The sequence below is a fragment of the Ornithorhynchus anatinus genome, chromosome 4, assembly GCF_004115215.2.
Source record: "Ornithorhynchus anatinus isolate Pmale09 chromosome 4, mOrnAna1.pri.v4, whole genome shotgun sequence".
NCBI classification, from domain to species: domain Eukaryota; kingdom Metazoa; phylum Chordata; class Mammalia; order Monotremata; family Ornithorhynchidae; genus Ornithorhynchus; species Ornithorhynchus anatinus.
Window position 1 is genome coordinate 80,035,478 of NC_041731.1, and position 9,944 is coordinate 80,045,421.

Consider the following 9,944-nt stretch of genomic DNA (forward strand, 5'->3'; position numbering starts at 1 on the left):
CAAGCACTGGGGTAGATGCAAGTTAATCAGGTCAGGCACAGTCCCCTCCCACGTGGGGTTCAGGGTCTAAGTAAGAGAGACAACAGACATTTATGACCAAAGTGACTACAGCATAGAAGTTGCCCTACTGGTGCCAAAGGTTTGAAAAAGGGAAATAACTTTTTAGACTAATCAGAGTCTTTTTACTCACGCTATCTTTCTAGTGGAAGTAAATGGACAACTAGAGTTTATGGAAGATTGGCGCAGCAAATCCAGTGAACAAAATTTGACGTGCCTGTTATGGGCATATCTTGGAAATGGGCCAGCGGGAGTGATTTTTCAGGATTAAGAATGTCATTTTCAACAGCAAATGTCTGGACCCCCAAAATACGATCCGGCCTCTGCTCCTCCATTGCCCAGCCTGTTTAGATATGTGTCCTGAGACTTCATTTGAAGTTCCAGAAGGTGGAATCTGCATGATGAACAAACCCCTGTCAGAGCCGGAATGTTGCCAGGATGCCGGGGAGAAACACTCAATAAAAATAACGATGAGAAGTGAAAACGTAAGCCCAACTTTGACAAATGGCTGTGCAGGCAGCCCCTTCTGTGGATTTTGGAGGGGAGGACTTTCAACCGGGTAAGGAGGGTCGTGTTTTATCTGCATCAACTTAATCACTCTGCAACCACGTCTCCTTTTATTTCAGATCATTGTCCCTACATCAACCGTTCCCTTTGTAGCCCAGACTCTGTAACAAACACACAAATAACTAGACTCAGGGGAGAAAAACACATTCCCCTTACCCTCCTAGCTTCCCCTACACCACCACACAACTGTGGCCCCTTGCCAATTCCTGTGGCAAGACGGCCTCAGAAACAACTGAAAGGCCCCTTATTGATTGGCAGAGAGCAATTCGGCTCCCAAAAGTCTGGAGAGCAAGCTGGTAGCTAATGCTGTTACCTGCCTGGCTTCAATGTATCTTTGTTTGCCTACGCCAGGAAAACAATTTAATAACAGGCAGTTTATGGGCTCGATTATAGTGAACTGCTAAGGCTCAGTTCTGGAGCTTTGCACTGGAAACACTCAGTTGACAGTTTTTTTTTTTCTTTTCTTTATAAAGTTAGTTTTAATGACCCAGTTGTGATTGAATCCAGAATTTCAAGGTCTCTAAGACTGATGCTTCTTTTGACCAGAGGCTCATAAGTTTACAGAATAATCTCTGGGAAGAAAATTCTACTTGAATCTACCTCTTACTCCCCGGGTGTTGGAGAGAGAGCCCACCTGAGTGCCTCCTAATATACTGTAGAATGGGGAAGTTTTCAATCAATCAATTAATCAATCAATGACATCCATTGAGGACTTACTGTGTGCAGAGCACTGTCATAAGCATTTAGGAGAGTATGATGCAGTAACACTATCCTTGCCCATGGGGCGATTGCAGATCCAATTTAAAATCTAAAGTTTATCTGGGAACTAAGACTTTGGTAGGATTTGATAGTAATTTAATTAGTTGTTCATCATCCCTGAGGTACTTCCTGAAATCATTTTGTTAAGCCTTGTTGCAATGTTTCAGTGAAAATAAATGGTTATAATTTTTTAATCTGTTTCCTTCCTTTCTCTAACAAAACAGAAAAACTGATTGACTAACATTTATTGTGTCACAAACTTCCTCTCTTGCCCCTATTTATGATGAAATGTGCCATGCTGTAAATCTATGAGATCCTGGATTCTAATCCTAATCCACCAAGTCACTTCACTTTTCTTCATTTCACTTCCCTCTGCCTCAGTTACCTCATCTGTAAAATGGGGATTTAATACTGTGAGCCCCATATGAGACATGGACTTTGTCCAACCTGATTAGCGTGTATCTACCCCAGCGCTTAGTACGGTGCCTTGAACATAATAAGCGCTTAACAAGTACCATTAAAAAAAACAAAAACAAAAAAACCTGTTGTGGAGAAGGCCACATGAGATTATGGAGTTTTCCTTGGATTAGAAGAAAAATGCAGGTGAATTTTTATTTTCCAGGAGAACTCATTTATAGGTTTGGCCTATGAGTTCATTTTGTAGCCCAGGATCTTTTACTTTCCCCTTGTCCTCTAGTCCTGTTGTTATTTGTAGTGGTACATTTTTGTTCACTTCTTAAAACTCCATTCCCAAGAGCCTATGGTTTCTTGCATGTTCCTGACTCAGCAAAAATAAAATAATCTAATTTGGGCAAAGACTTTGAGCATTTATTATTTAAAAACCCCACCAAAAAACAGAGCAGAAGCGCACATAAAACATAAAGACATTCAAAAACCTAACCCTTCAATTTCCAAGTGTTTCATTTCCCAAGCCCTGGTCTGTCTTATTTCCTACACATCTCTGTAAATCTCCTTGCGGTGCTTGGCTCACTGCCGTGATTTCATTCTTACACGAGCAGATTCTACATTTTAACACACTGCCTCACGCACTTCTTTAATTTTCTGCTGAGGCCCTGCATGTCCTCTTAAAAAGAAAGCAGGAGAGAGAAAGGAAGACAGAGCTAGTTTTTTTCCCTGAGAAGAAGCCTGTTCCAGTTGCATAGAGAATAAATTCATCCTCTTAAAACTCATATCCAGTCGCTCCCCTGTGGTGTGTCAAAGTATAAATAGAAAACACAGAAAGCCTCTCCCATGAGGTCTCTTCCCCACCCAACAGAAGCACCAAGCAACACCCCCACCTCCCCAGAGCATTCCCCTCCTCAATTAGGCCCAAGCACCAACCGAGCACCGTACCGAGCACTGTACTGAGCACTGAGGTAGATACAAGATAATCAGGTTTGACACAGTTCCTGTCCCACAAGGAGCTCAGTCTACAGGGAGTGAGAAATGATATCTAATTGCATTTTATAGATAAAGAAACAAAAGAGAAGTTAAGTGATTTGCCCCAAATCACAAAGCAGGCCAATGGCGGACCCAGGATTAGAACTCTGCTCTTCTGACTCCCAGGCTTCTGCTCTTCCCCACTTGGCCCATGCAGGGTCCCTGCTTCTGCCATATTCTGTGTGCCAGCCAACCTGCCTCCTCAGGAACTGGTCTTGGCTAACCTCCTTACCATGGACAGGATCCCAATGCATTTTGCTTTCCACCAACTCGGTAAGAAAGAGAATAACACCTACGACACGAGGCCTCCACAAAACTTCAGGAAGGCCAATGGCTGCGGTAGCCATTGCTATAGCTTTGGGTCTGCCATGGACCCTAAATCAGGAGGAGCCTGAAATTCTGCTCTTCCAGGCAGATTCCCTAATGACTTTTGTTTTTATTTTGTGCACTGTGCATCCATCCTTATTTTTTCTGTTACTTTAGTGCTTTGTTATTTCACCGTTCATCAGTAAGTCAATTTATTGAGCATTTACTATAATAATAATGTTGGTATTTGTTAAGCGCTTACTATGTGCAGAGCACTGTTCTAAACGCTGGGGTAGGTACAGGGTAATCAGGTTGTCCCACATGAGGCTCACAGTCTTCATTCCCATTTTGCAGATGAGGGAACTGAGGCACAGAGAAGTAAAATGACTTGCCCAAGTCACACAGCTGACAGGTGGCAAATCTGGAATTTGAACCCATGACCTCTGGCTCCCAAGCCCATGCTCTTTCTACTGAGCCACGCTGCTTCTCTCTGCTTACTATGTGCAGAACACTGGACCAAGCACTTGGGAGAGTACAATATAACAGTAAACAAAAACATTTCCTGCCCACAACAATCTTACAGTCTAGACGGGGAGATGTGTCTGTGTCCAATCATCTCTGCCACCTCTATTTATAGACTGTAAGCCCCTCAAGGGACAAGATCCATTTTTAATTCCTATCTGTGAACTCTTTTCCAGGGCTCGTACAGAGCCTGCAAACAACAAGCAGTTAATAAACACTATTAGTCTAAATACTTTCCACTAGCCATGTTGCTTTGAATTTCTCTGTTTAAGGGATGAGTAACTTTTCCAGAGTTGGTTGAGTACAGTTACAGTCCTGCCTCGATGCAGAGGGATGGACTAGATGTCTTCTTAGTGAATCAAAATTCCTATAAATCCTTGAAGAACGGGCATTTAATATATTGTTCACTTGTCTGGTTTCTGGTCTTTCCTTCTAGGAGAGGAATCTCTTCCTTCAGACGGATCATTCAGGAACAGTAAAGAAGGGCCAGAACCAGAGATATTGAGGTAAAATGCATTACACATTCTGTCATATCACTCCAGACCCCTCCACAATTTACAATTAGGTACAAATTGTTATATTCTGTTGCTTCCCCCTACCTGTAATCTCCCTGAGTAGATTCAAATTCCTTGAGGGCAGGGCTTGTCTACTAGGTCTGCATTTGATATTTGCCCCACCACCAACCCCACAGCAAATATGTACTTTTATTTAAATATTATATTATAAATGACTTATTTACACATATTAATGTCTATCTTACCCTCTAGACTGTAAACTCATCATGGGCAGGGAACATGTCTGCTAATTTGGCTGTACTGCACTCTTCCAAGCAAACACGTCCGCTAATTTTGCTGTATTGTAATCTTCCAAGCATTTAGTACAGTGCTCTGCACATAGTAATAAATACCCTTGTTTGATTGACAGATTGATTATTTACTCTCCCAAGCACTTAGTACAGTGTTTTATTCACAGAAAGCACTCAATAAGTGCCACTGATTAATTTATTATTGGTGCCAAAATGCAGCAATCCTGGGTGATTTCACCTTGTGAAACAGAGAAGAGCAGAATTTTAAAGTAAAATTATGGTGAGGAGTTAATGCCCTTCTCGTTGTGTCTGTCACCCCACAACAGACGTTCAGAATGGGGCTTATTGGGAGATGAATAATTTGTTGATGCTCTTTTACTGGCAACATTCTACATGTTGGTATTATGTTAACATTATGCACCAGCTGCCTTCTTTGTGACGCAAAGGCCTTTAAATCTGAATTTACTTTTATCTACCAAAAAAACCCATATTTGTTTAATGAGTGTTATACTTGCTTTCCAGTTCTTCTCTTACATTTGAAATCCCTTTGAAGAACACAATTTGAATATGATGGAATAATTATTCCCCAAATGGAGATTATGTTTTGTGTTCGATTCTAGAGGTGACTCAGGAGGCAACGGACTGATCGTATTTAAGTTCCATGGGTGCTGAGCGCTCTCTGAAAAAATATCCACCACTGCTTCAATTTTATGGAAATAAAGGGAATTAGGAGCTTCAACTTGATTCTTTTATTCCCAGTCTTGCAAGAATCTAACTACAACTGCTGTAGTCTTATGCTTAGAGACCATCGATTGTAAGCTCCTTGTGGGTAGGGGTAGCATTTACTAACTCTGTTGTCTCCTAACACGACCTAGACTGCATATTTTGCTACTCCAGTGCCAGCTTCTCACTGTGCCCTGACTGCAGTCCCATTTCCCACATTCTCCCCCTGCCCTTCCACATATGTCAGATTACCATTCTCTCCACCTTCAAAATGTTACTGAGGTCACACCTCCTCCAAGAGGTCTTCTCTGATTAAAACTTCTTTTCCCTGGCTCCCTCTCGCTCTCTTTTTTTAAAGGTATTTGTTAAGCAATTACTATGTGCTAGGCACTGTACTAGCCACTGAGGTAGCTACAAGATAATCAGGTTGGACTTGGTCCCTGTCCCTGATGAGACTTATAATAATAATGTTGGTATTTGTTAGGTGCTTACTAGGTGCAGAGCACTGTTCTAAGCGCTGGGGTAGATACAGGGTAATCAGGTTGCCCCACGTGAGGCTCACAGTTTTAATCCCCATTTTACAGATGAGGTAAATGAGGCACAGAGAAGTTGTGACTTGCCCACAGTCACACAGCTGACAAGTGACAGAGTTGGGATTCGAACCCATGACCTCTGATTCCCAAGCCCAGGCTCCTTCCACTGATCCATGCTGCTTCTCTAGCCATGCTGCTTTAATCCCCATGTTACAGATGAGGAAACTGAGACACAGAGGAATTAAGTGATTTTCCCAAGTTCAGACAGGAGCAAGTGGTGGAGTCAGGACTAGAACCCAGTTCCCTTTGATTCCCAGACCCATGCTCTACCCACTAGGCCACATTGCTTCCATCTCCCTTCTGTGTCATCTATAAACTTTGATCTGTGACCTTTGGGCATTTGATACTCACCCCACCCTCAACCCCATGGTACTTATGCACATATACTTATAAACATGAAGGACCACCCTGCTTAAAAGCTCAACATATGCAACACTGAGGAGATGTGAAATGCTTTTACATTAGCTGAGTTACATCTCATTAAATTATCTAATTACATAGCCATAATTCATTTATTGTCCATCTCCTCTTCTAGAATGTAAGCTCCTTGTGGGCAGAGTACATCCAATCCATCACCAAGGCCTGCCTGTCTCACCTTTATAATATTGCCAAGATCCGCCCTTTCCTCTCCATCCAGATGGCTATCTTACCGGTACAGGCTCTCATAATATCCCGGCTGGATTATTGTGTCAGCTTTCTCTCTGATCTCTCTTCCTCCTGTCTCTCCCTGCTCCAATCTATCCTTCATTCTGCTGCCCGGATCATCTTCCTGAAGAAACGCCCTGGGCCTGTCACTCCCCTCCTTAAAAACCTCCAGTGTTTTCCTATCGACCTCCGCACGAAACAAAAGCTTCTCACTCTAGGCTTAAGGGCTCTCCATCACCTTGCCCCCTCCTACCTCTCCTCCCTTTTCTCTTTCTACTGCCCACCCCGCACGCTCCGCTCCTCTGCCGCTCACCTCCTCACCATCCCCCGTTCTCGCCCATACCGCCGTCGATCCCTGGCCCATGTCTTCCCGCTGTCCCGGAATGCCCTCCCTCCTCACCTTCGCCAAACTAACTCTCTTCCCTTCTTCAAAGCCCTACTGAGAACTCACCTCCTCCAAGAGGCCTTCCCAGACTGAGCTTCCCCTTTTTGTCTGCTCCCTCTGCTGCCTCTCTGCCCCACTCTTCACCTCCCCTCAGCTAAGTCCCCTTTCCCCCCTTTCCCTCTGCTCCTCCCCCTCTCCCTTCCACTCCCCTCAGCACTGTGCTCATTTGTATATATTTTTATTACTCTATTTATTTTGTTAATGAGATGTACATCCCCTTGATTTTATTTATTGCTGTTGTTTTTGTCTGTCTGTCTCCCCTGATTAGACTGTAAGCCCATCAATGGGCAGGGATTGTCTCTATCTGTTGCCGAATTATACATTCCAAACACTTAGTACAGTGCTCTGCACAGAGTAAGTGCTCAATAAATGCTATTGAAAAATAAATGCTATTGAGTACAGTGCTCGGCACGCAGCAAGTGCTCAATAAATACAATTGATTGATTGAAAGAAAGATGAGACTGCAACAACTTTTGAAAGTTCTCACTACTTTCCGTTGAACATAAGATTTTAAACAGGGTTCTTCTGGACTGGTTACTGAAGAATATCAGTGATCACTTGCTTCCAGAATAGCAATGCGATTACATTCCTCTATAAAGTAACTGCCTCAACAAATGGGGATTCTGTGTTTGGCTTTTAAAATATTATCTGGAGTGCTTAGTACGGTGCTCTACACTCCCTAGATGTTCAGTGAATGCTATTGATAGACTGAATATAACCTCAGATTGCAGCAAGGAAGAGAGAACATGATCTATGCAGCATGTATGATACAGGAAAAGTACAAGGAGCACGCATTTGACATCATGAACAGATCTAGCTTCTAATAATAATAATGATTGTGGTGCTTGTTAAGTGCTTACTATGTGCCAAGCTCTGTATTAAGAACTGGGGAAGATACAGGTCAGGCACCATCCCTGTCTGTACCATATGGGGCTCACGATGTAAGTAAGAGGGAGTAGGATTTAATCCCGGGCTCACGGTGTAAGTAGGAGGGAGTAGGATTTAATCCCCATTTTAGAGGTGAAGTAACTGAAGCACAGAGAAGTTAAGTGACTTGCCCAAGATCATACAACAGGTAAGTTAAGTGTCATAGCAGTCATGAGAATCCAGATCCTCTGACTCTCAGGCCCATGCCCTTTCCACTAGGCCATGTTGTAAATTTGCCTGTCCTGAGACTCCATGAAGCATCAAGGCATAGTGGATAGAGCATGGACCTGGGAGTCGGTAGGTCATGGGTCCTAATCCCTGGTCTACCACTTGTCTGCTGTGTGGCCTTGGACAAGTCACTTCACTTCTCTGTGCCTCAGTTACCTCATCTGAAAAATGGGGATTAAGACTGTGAGCCCTATGTAGGACAGGGACTGTGTCCAACTCCATTTGCTTGTATCCACCCCAGCGTTTAGTATGTTGCTTGCCACATACGAAGCGCTTAACAAATGCCATAATAATAATATTTTTATTACTATGACAGAATAGCAGATCACATCAATTGCAGAAGTGTATGATCCATTCCTGTCACTGCTAGGATATAGGAGGGATGAGGGGCATGACCAGTCCTGTTCAATTGATTTTATGCAGTCATTTTGGATAATGCAACTAGAGTCCCAGATACTGATGTAAGAATATTATCCTCCTACCCTGGGAAACTTCTAATTCATTCAATAATATTTATTGAGCACTTACTATGTGCAGAGCACTGTACCTAGGCTATGAGCATCAGCCAAATTGATAGAAAATAGAAACATGGTCAGTCAATAATTACTATAGGCAGATGATTATGCCCTAGGGGCACACACTCAAGAAAAGATGTGAAGGGTTGGAAGTGCCAAATCAGCCATTTGTCCATTTCCCCTTCTAGAATGTAAGCTTCTTGTGGGCAGAATACAGTGCTCAGCATGCAGCAAATGCTCAGTATCCGCTGGGGAAGCAGCGTGGCTCGGTGGAAAAGAGCCTGGGCTTCGGAGTCAGAGGTCATGAGTTCGACTCCCGACTCTGCCACTTGTCAGCTGTGTGACTGTGGGCAAGTCACTTCACTTCTCTGGGCCTCAGTTCCCTCATATGTAAAATGGGGATTAACTGTGAGCCTCACGTGGGATGACCTCATTACCCTGTATCTACCCCAGCGCTTAGAACAGTGCTCTGCACATAGTAAGCGCTTAACAAATACCAACATTATTATTACCACTGGTTGATTGATTGACTGAAAGATCAGACTGTTGAAACAACTACTGAAACTTCTCCATTGAACGTAAGATTTTAAACAGAGTTCTTCTGGACTGGCTATTGAAGAAGTGATCACTGACTTCCAGAATAGCAATGCAATTGCAGTCCACTATAAAGTAACCTAGCCAGGTGCCAGGGACTGATGAAAAAGCTGAAAATATAAATAATGTAAATAATGTATCATCTTGCACTAGGGCATCAAAAGGACAACCAAAGATCTCCACTGGCAACTGTCAGAATTCTCTTCCCTAGAGGCTGCATTCGGGCCAGCAAAGCTACAACAGTTGAAGTAGAAGATGGATTCAAAAAGGCCAGGACAGCAATTAACATATTGAGGCTCAATCTCTGGTAAACCATTTATTTCTTTTAATTCATGACCACATTTGTATTGAGGTGACAGAATTCCTTTGGTGAACCACTCCCGGTTAATTTATTCATCATTTTTCTCAGTGTGTTATTTTATTGTGTGGCTGAAAATCTTACACTTCATGATTAAAAAAATATATTTACATGAATAAGATCTGATTCATGTTCAGTGTTTTTTTCATCGTCTGTTTAGATAGTGTGTCTTCAGTAAAAGGAATGACTTTCCCAGACCATGACACAACTTCAGATCATTTAATGGAAGTTGTCAAATCGACCCCTGTAATTTTTGAGCGGTGACAAACGTACTATTGATTTCACTTATGGTCAGTATTTATTAGTGGATAATAATCATCCTCTTCAAGGAATGACTTTTAACATGACAAGATGCTTTCTTAATGAAAGAGAAATACAACTACTCCGCTCTCTCGATCCCATCCGTCTTTCCAATAGCATCTCGCCTCACCTTGCCGCCCTGTCCTCTCTTCCCACTCTC

General features: G+C 42.8%; 1 long non-coding RNA gene across 1 annotated transcript; it reads left to right on the forward strand.

Annotated features, from left to right (window-relative positions):
- Window positions 1–212: 212 nt before the first annotated feature.
- Window positions 213–9,524, forward strand: LOC114811066. Its single transcript, XR_003758759.2, has 3 exons — window positions 213–616; window positions 4,088–4,157; window positions 9,280–9,524. It is a non-coding gene; the product is annotated as an uncharacterized LOC114811066 (long non-coding RNA).
- The last annotated feature ends 420 nt before the right edge of the window (window positions 9,525–9,944 follow it).